We start from the raw sequence: 9754 nt of genomic DNA on the forward strand, positions 1-9754 counted from the left end.
AATGTGCTTCCTTCTTTTGTTGATGGTGCTTCCAAATGTGCTGCCTTTAATGATTGTGCTTCCAAAATGTGCTGCCTTTTTTGATTGTGCTTCCGAAATGTGCTGCCTTTTTTGATGGTGCTTCCAAAATGTGCTTCCTTTTTGTTGATGGTGCTTCCAAAAGTGCTTCCTTTTTATTGATGGTGCTTCCAAATCTGCTCTCTTTATTGATTGTGCTTCCAAAATGTGCTGCCTTTACGTTGATGGTGCTTCCAAAATGTGCTTCCTTTTTGTTGATGGTGTTTACAAATGTGCTGCCTTTTTTGATTGTGCTGCCTTTTCGTTGATGGTTCTTCCTTTTTGTTGATTGCGCGTAGTAAAATATGTAGTGACTGAATATTTACTAGTTCAAAACCTCTTGGTGTTACTAAAATATTTTTCAAGGTCGCTTGGTCCTTTAGTATGTATTAAAATTTCATGATGGTCTAAATGACTGTAATTATCTAAAGACGAAGAAGGTCCTGCGGTTCTGAAATTTCTAGCCTGTACGTCTGATATTGTCATGACTCTGTCTCATGGTCCATAGACAATTGGCCTGTATGTGTGGCTTTGTGCATGAACGATTTATAGGTTATTCAGATTATCGAAAAAATTATACTTTCATGTAAGGCATAGCGGTACTGTATTTAATTCGTTGGTCAGGTTTGTTGTCTTGAGTTGTTTTTCGTAGAGTGAATGATTAATGAATACCAAGAAAGGTAATGGAAAATAAAATATTAAATATATTTAATATTTAGTTATAACTGTCACTGGTCAAGCAGTGCGTTCATTACTTCTGGAACTATTAAGCAAAGTATAATGTTATTTATATCAATTTTCTCTTTATTATGTATTTCAGAGTATATTATACTCTATGTAACTTGGATGTCCAGGTCCGATCTCAAGACACAATGCTAGCATGCTTATGGCTTGGATGGTTGATCACCGTGTTGGAATGTTGGAGGTCGCCAGCAAGGCTGGGAACAACAACGGAAGCAACGGTACATGTGACTGGACTGGAGGGTGGTCCTAGCGGAATAAATTGAGGTCAACACCCTAGACACAGCAGTCAACACATAGTCGTGTGGGTATAGAGCTGCTGCTACAAATTCAAGCAAATGCTGTTCGTTCCAACTGAAAAGTACGCGGAAGTAACGCCCGGATTCCGCCGTGTGCACTACGTCACCGAGGATGGTTACTTCCAACTAGAGGTCTGCAACTTCGGTCATCACTGCACTAGTGATTGTGACGAGGAGGCTCCGGACATCATCGAGACATCCTGCAACAAGGTAGATTGTGTCGTCTATTATCTAAGACCTGACAGTACATTACCGGCTTAGTCTCGTCTCGACCACCATGACGAAATGTGTAAACCTCCAAGGCTTCTCTAGTCAGTATGGATTTATTATCAAGGAACTTAGTATTGCAGATGAAGAAGGAAATGTAATAACACACTATGTGTGGTAATTATTTTTAGCCGAAGTGATAATTTAATAAAACACGTAAAAATTAACTTTAAGGTTTTTTTTCTCATGTGTCAACAAATTAATGATAGGATGGATTTGTATGTAGAACTAGAAGTATACCACATCTCTTGAAGAACACTGCATGGTATATAATGAAAGACTCTTGGGCTCAAGAAACTATACTATAGGTGGAAAGGATGATGCGGTTCCTAAGATTAAATGAAAGGAACTTTGTTGATTTTTTTTCTGTATACTACGATGATTTAATTGTGTTTGGGATGATGGGTTGAAGGATTAAATAATAAAACTGGACACACAGGCTTTTAAAGAAAACGAGAATGGAACTAACCATGTCTACAAAACCATAGAGAATAATGTGAAGCTCACAAGATCATAGATTGTGGTAAATCTCTGACAACTGAAATGCGGAAACGATATCATAAAATGAGTGATATTGATGCAGCTCATGATAATATTGATGACAGCTACGATGATGATAAATTTGCGTCTGTGTTAGTGACACGGATGCGTGGATTTTAAGACTAATAATAACAAATATGTAAAGAAGATGGAAGCCGTAGCACATGAGACCAATTGTTCATCGAGAGACAATCCAAATGATTGAAGAATAGACTAAAACTTCTACTTGGTTCGCGAAATGCTGAAAATTTATACGTCCTCAAAGAAACATGAACTAAGAAATTCGAGGTTTATATAATAAAACCTACTTTTTTTGATCTGATGTGTATTAATGGGAATAAATATACAATTTAATATGAGTTTTATTAAATATCTTTCTTACATATGTACTTTCAAGCTCTTGACGTCTACAGTGTACATAAAGTATATAAAATATTTACGTACCTGGTTCTTCGTTTACCATGTATATTTTGCATTTTAAAATATGAATTTATTAAAGAAAAATGACTGAAATGTTGTGTGTTAGAAACCATAAGTCCGTCTATAACTGGTGTGATTTATAATACTGTGAAATTTTGAGGATAGTATGACCAATAGGATGTTAATATGATGATGTGACATTGGCTTGCTACTTCGCTTGAATGAAATTTAAATGTTAACTTTGTGATGAAATCTGCAAGTGCATGCATTGTGTCTCCATTTCATATGTCGAATTTGCTTCCAAATGTGCTGCCTTTTTCGTTGAGTGGGCTTCTATTTTTAATGTAGTTTTGACTCGAGTATTATTGTTGATGGTTCTTGATTTGACTAGCGTATTATTCCATCCTGTTCATGTATATAAGCGAGTCCTAGACAGCAGGATGCTCAGTTTGTTACTGACGTTATCGGTGTAAGGATCGCCTAGTTTGTTTCTTCTGGTGCATAAGTCGCGTAATTACCTGTTCTTGTGAACTCGATGGCATCTTTACCGACTTTAACGTCGAACTTGATGGAGGATGTACCATCGTCTACAGGAACCCTAACGTCAACGGCGACGAGGAAGGAGCAGATCTCGACGGCAACGCCTCTGACAACACTGGAGGAGACTTCAACAGTCGTGGTACCACCAGCAGAAGAGAATTTAATGCCGGTGGTGCTGGCTACACAGGAAAACACGACGAACTTCGTTTCAGCCTCAATGGAGACTTCAATGGCTGGTGATTCAACAACTAACGGACATCGGTGTTGTTACTGTGACAAGATTTTCACAAACAACAGCAATGCTCGACGACACGAAAAGAGAGAATGTGTCAAGAACCTTTATCGTAAAATTATTGTTTGTGAGAAATGCCATAAGCAGTTTGCCAGAAAAGATAATATGAAAACGCACATGAAGACATGCAAAAGGTCCTGCTGTTCGGCAGAAAGTAAAGGTTTCTATTCAACAACGATGCATTGATGTTCATAAGAGTATGCCTGGAGATGTCGCAACTGCGGCAACGTCAGTATCTGGATCGGGTCTGAAAGGCTCGTCTTCATCAGCAAGGTATCCTTGCAGCTACTGCGATATGTCGTTCACTTTTTCTCATGTAGCACGAAGACATGAGAGGAGTAAATGCAAGAAGAATCCATCTCGCATGAAGTTCCGCTGTGATGAGTGTCATGAATGGTTTACACGTATTGATAGTTTGCGACGGCATGTGAAAAAATGCAACGGTAAAGTCCGTGTGTCTACTGAAGAACTACCTGTAGAAATTTCGACTCCTCGCTTTAGATTGGAGACTCGTAAGAATACAAGCAAGAAAACCAATGTGCAGCAACCGATTGCTATAACGTCTGGACATGAAAATAAACCTAATACTGTGTTCGGTGCATTAAAAGTGAATGATAATGGGTTCTACTTGGCGTAGTCTGCATTTCGTGGAAAATTGAAAGATTACTATTATCTAAATACGTTAGGTGAGTCAAAAGACATTTGTAATTTTCTTGATGATATCAGAGAGGACATAATCAATCAGCTCACTAATGATGTAGCAACAAACGGACCTTTGAAATATAACTTGTGGTTGGACTGTATATATGGAAAGCCATATCCGTTCAATGACAAAGTGAAGAAGTGTGCATTCAAGACATCGGCTGCAGTAATTTACAGTTCTAACGATGTGAAGCAAACTGTTAAAAACGGTATCGAGAAACTCTGTCAAGAAGAGGAGGACTATGTCTGTAAAGGTTCTGGTTGGTCTCTGTCTAGTATAAACTGATTGGAGCTAAGAATTAGTCATTTCACGCCTATGCAGGGCTTTCGCAAGTGATACTGTAGTAAAATATAGATTTTGTAATAAAATTTATTTTGTGAAAGAATTTGCGATGTTTTATTTACGAACCTGTCACTATTATGTTAAATTGTTGTTATATTTATTTTTTCTTCAGCATCCAGAATCGTACCAAGGACCTAAGTCGATCTAATTAATCATTTTATTGGTTGCAAAATTTATTTAATGAGTTTTGAACTTTTTCCTGAATTTCTAGCATTGAAATTACGAATTTCCAAGATGGCGTACATGATGGCTTATAAGATGATGGTAGTAGAGGATTTTAAGCCTCTTTAAGAATTTTGAACATGGTTTATTGAAATTATTTTTTTACATAAAATTAAACATTATTGCATCGATCGAGTATCGAACCAAGGACAGGAACAGATCGAATCAATATGTAAATTAATGAGTGATTTATTTAATTAATTATGGATTTTTTCCCGAATTTCTAGCTAAATAATTACACGATTCCAAGATGGCTGCCATAACGAAACATGCAACATTAATAGGATCCAATATGGCTGTCATAATGTAAAGTGTAACGATAACATCGTACTTAACCGAGATGGTGGGCATAACGAAACAAGCAACAATTAAATATAATCCAAGATGGCGACCATAACGATATGTTCAACAGTGGTTTTAAATAATAATTTATTTAATTTTATTATTTAATTCGATTTGTTATTTTTTTAAATGATTTTTAATTATTTTCCCTGTTTTTCTAACATAAAAATGATTGATTTTCAAGATGACGGACATGACGGTTAGGTTAGGTTAGGTTAGGTTAGGTTAGGTTAGGTTAGCATAGATTAGCATATGGATTAGGTTAGGTTAGGTTAGGTTAGGTTAGGTTAGCATAGATTAGCATATGGATTAGGTTAGGTTAGGTTAGGTTAGGTTAGGTTAGCATAGATTAGCATATGGATTAGGTTAGGTTAGGTTAGGTTAGGTTAGGTTAGGTTAGGTTAGCATAGATTAGCATATGGATTAGGTTAGGTTAGGTTAGGTTAGGTTAGGTTAGCATAGATTAGCATATGGATTAGCATACGGATTAGATGACGTCATCAGGTTGGTAACACGAGGGTCGCAAGGCTAAAGGTCAGGGTCGAATTTCAATGTCAGGGTCAAATTTCAAGGTCAAGGTGAAATTTCAAGGTCAAGGTATTATTTCAAGGTCAAGGTCAATGTTCAAGGTCATAGTTAAAGGTCAAGGTCGAATTTCAAGGTCAAAGTCAATGTTCAAGGTCGGCTCCTGAATCCTGCGCCTGTCCCAGAACCGGTATTTTCCTACTACTGTAACGGGACATTTTTTCGTGCGTACATGGCTAATGAACGTAACGGGACACTTTTTCGTGCGTGTATGGCCGGCGGAAGATTAATCCCCCTCCGTCCTCCGGTGTCCTCATACGAACTATATACATCTACTGATATAATAATTATTGATAGAAATTAAAAGAAATAATTATTGGTAAGGAATATTTGTGATAAACAGCATTTTTAGGTTATTTTTTTGCCGTGTCTTTTGTACGTGTTTAGATTGTTTATAATTTATTAATTGAATTATATGTATGCATTACTTTCCAATAATTGCCTAGATAATAATAATGTATTAATCCGTCCAAGTTATTTTTGGCATTTGCAAAATATTTTATACTGTATTAATGTATGAAGTTGCACAACAATGTCATTTTTAATCAACTGAAATTAAATTTGAACACATGTACACACCACGTGGGCAACAAACATATGAGTATGAATTTAACGAAGTGATTAATTTAAATGGGTATATAGTTTCGTAAGAATGTCTATTTTCGTATGGTACCGACTGTGTGCAAATTATACGAAGGAAAAATTAATGTTCTAAACAATTTTCCAGGAAACACATTCTAATGAGCTTATTGTTCATGTTTGCTACCTACACTGCTCATCTTCATCTTACTGAGCATTGACTTCAGAGTAGTTATTCCCTTTATCTGAAATAACGTCGTTCTCTGTTGAAGAATGTTCACTTCTTGGCTGCCAATGTTACATCGTGGGTTTCTCTGCCTTCCGGATCTTTATAACTGCAGCATAAATATTAAGATTTTTCCCGGACATTTTTTTAACTCCTAGACTTATTTATGTTTGTGCTTTAAATTGTACTATGCTAATTAATAGCCCTATGAAATGAACAGAAACTCTTTGTGTTACTAATTTTATTATATATAAAATAATAACTAAAATTATTTTTTATAAATTATATACCGTACCTCACTTTACCTGACAGCTTTCTTCATAATAACAGTACTTACTGCACTCCGGAAGTTATTTCCTTTTCGATTGATGCTTGAAGGCTACAGTGGGTTCTTGATAGACTTTGGTTTTCCAGTTCTTTATCTACAGTGCTTGCATTAGGTATATATAGTTTTCTTAACTTGATTATTTTTCAGTACCAAATACAAATCCTACACTTATGTTATAAAAATTTTAAATATAAATACACAAAAACTACATTAGTTTAGCTTTCGAGAGAGCAGGGAGAAATACTGACACACATCATATGCATTGACTCTAAGTTAGGACTTAATGGAACCTGACAACTTATCGAAAGCAGTACAGTTTGTATTTAAAATGACTTTCCAAAATACAGATATTAAATAACCTCATCTAACGTAACTAAACATTATACCTATAGGAGATGGAGTTGGAAGAAAGAGGTCACAAGGTAATTTTCGACTACGCAGGCGAATGAACATCTGTATGTTTTATGACATATTACTAAACAGACTGACTTTTGACTCCAGTACGCTATCTTCTTTATTTTCTTACTTCAGAAACATTTACTTTTTCCCATTCCTTATTGGGAAAAATCTAACTATGATAGCATATCTTGATGCATACAAAGCAAATAATCGACTTGACAAGTGGTAACAATTACAGCCACTCAACTAATGCCCGCTTGCAGATATCCTCCGCTTGGCTCAGAGTGCACTGTGCTGAGCCTTCTCGCCGCGCCGGAAGCGTTGCATGGGACTGACACTCAACATGCACTACTTGGAGAGCACGTGCTCTGCTGCAGCCACTCTCAGCTATCCAACACCGCGTCGCGCCAGTGAGACGGATCTGGTGGCAGACGAACTTCCCCTACGCTCCCCCCCACCCTTTCCTAGGCTCCAGTCGGCCGGCTGAACTATACGCCGCGCCCCGGAGTAGACATCTCCTGCCAGAATAAATGCTCGGTGACCTTTGTATTTCTACATACAATTTTAATCAACATTTTATACTCTGGCTATGTTAATATCTAAGTATTTTTCTTATGAGTTACATACGAGCCATGAAACGGCTGTGTAAAACCGGTTATTATGAAATTTTCCGAATTTGGTTGATTATCTTATTATAATCTAATTATTTTTATAAAATTTTAAGGCAGATTTATTTATATTTTCTTTATCAGCTCAAAAAAAACATTATGGTTTTATCTCTTATGGAAAGCTGTAAATTTTCCTATACAAAATACCCTACAATCACATCCAGAAGACTGTATAGGCCTCTTAAGAGTTTCTCAAACTAAAATTTGCAGTCCAATAAATACATTAAAACAATATTAACCTGAAATATTTTTAAAACACTTATAGTATGTGTATATTTTATTCTTAAATGACAGAAACCATCTTTATATCCTTCCTACAACAAACCTTAACCTAATTGAGCTGATTAAACATTTCAGATTTAACAATAACCATTTAACTACAAATATATTTAGGCTAACAATTTATGCGCTATTGTCAACTGTTAAAATTGTATTGCATATTATTTAAGTTGACAATATTTATTTTAATGACTATAAATTATAACAAAAAGTATAAAATAATTGCTTTGCTATCATAAAAATTTATTTGGTAGATAAAGTCGTTTGGTATATCTCTTAATGTTTACGAAAGTGACTGATTATGGATTTATGTTGCTACATGTGGGTCCGCCATCTTGGTGTCACATACTTCCTTTACATTTTTCACGAAATTACTCCTATTATATGCCGTATATCGAAAGCGCAGATGTTCATACATCAAAAATAAATATTGATCTGTGTGGAATAGAATTGAAATATCACAGAGGTACAAGGGTGTACAAGAATATAAGCGAATATGCGAGTGAACAACAAGTGTACATGCAAGGTAAAATCTTTGATTTATTTCACATCAATAAACTGATAATTTCAGGTAACTTGGTTAAATTTCTACAACCTATTAATAATGGGCTGGTGTAATGGTTTATAATAACATCAACAACATCGCTGTCAAAGAAACATAGTAATAAAAAAAAATTAGAAAAACTTTCTGTACTCGTCAATGCTGAGTATCATCTGACCTCGGTAACGAGCGTTCAAGGATTGTAACTCGTGAGAGAGCAACGTAAACAAGTTGTCGTGAAGTCCCTGTGAATGTTTTAACACAACACTGGTGGTTTGACGTTAAACATTAAAAATTATTTTAGTTTTTTTTGTACATTTTTAATATAACAATAATGTTGCGAATGTGAGAGGCAAGACCACGATGTGCGCCAGGTTCGGAACGGGCTAGTGACTCCACACGTCCACTGTAGTCACGCGCCATCCACTGAGAAGTAAGGCATGCCACGTGTGCCCGGCCGGATTACAAGGGTCCTCGCTGCCCTTCCCCCTCCCCCCCCCCCGGCTCCCACGCACCTTCCCGCCTCGGGGTCAGTCCGGGATGACGCGACACGTCACAGCCACTCTCGTCCCTTCGAGAAGGACGCCACGGGTATATAAGTGACGACACCGGCCTCCGCGGAGTAGGAGAGAGAGTCTTCCCCTCGGGGAGTGATACTGGCGATACCCGTGCGATCAGCGAGAGGTGAGGGCAAGTGGCCCTTGCTGAGCGAACCGGACCTATCGGGAGGCGATATCTGCGAGTGAAGGCCTGGCGAGCCAGTCGGGTGCGCCGAGCGATAGTTGGGGTCTGTACTGCGGCGCGGTGTGGGTGAGTGTGCGAAGGAAGCGGACAGAGGCGGACAGAAGAGCGAGCCACTGTCGAGCCAAACTCCAGTGGTAAGTGTTAATGCTTCAATTATCAGTGTAAGACTAATTGTTGAGGACAGAAATCTTGAAGGCAGTAATTAAATTGATAATGTAGACAATAGTAATAAATAAAACTGAACCAATTAATGTGGCTATCCCTTACGAACCCAGTAGTTCTCCCCACATTATACTCGTAACAATAATATAGCAACGCTTATCCCAACTTCCTGTTACTTATTTCCGTGCCATTTAAAAAATTACTCCCACCAAATGCCGCTTACCGAGAGCCTAGATGTTACACATCAATCATTCAAACAGCGAGATTAAATACATAAATATGCTTAAATTTTGACTCAATAAACTTAACCTTTTTCACCCATTTTTTTTTAATTTTGATGAACCCTTAAATAAATGATATTCTTAAGCATAAATGAAAATTTATACCAAAAATAATGGCTTTAGCTTCAGTGGTTCCGTTATCATTAATGAATAAACTTTAATTTTTTTATCTCTTAAATGGGTTAATTTTGAAGTTC

Source organism: Bacillus rossius, chromosome 1, assembly GCF_032445375.1.
Source record: "Bacillus rossius redtenbacheri isolate Brsri chromosome 1, Brsri_v3, whole genome shotgun sequence".
Lineage (NCBI taxonomy): Eukaryota > Metazoa > Arthropoda > Insecta > Phasmatodea > Bacillidae > Bacillus > Bacillus rossius.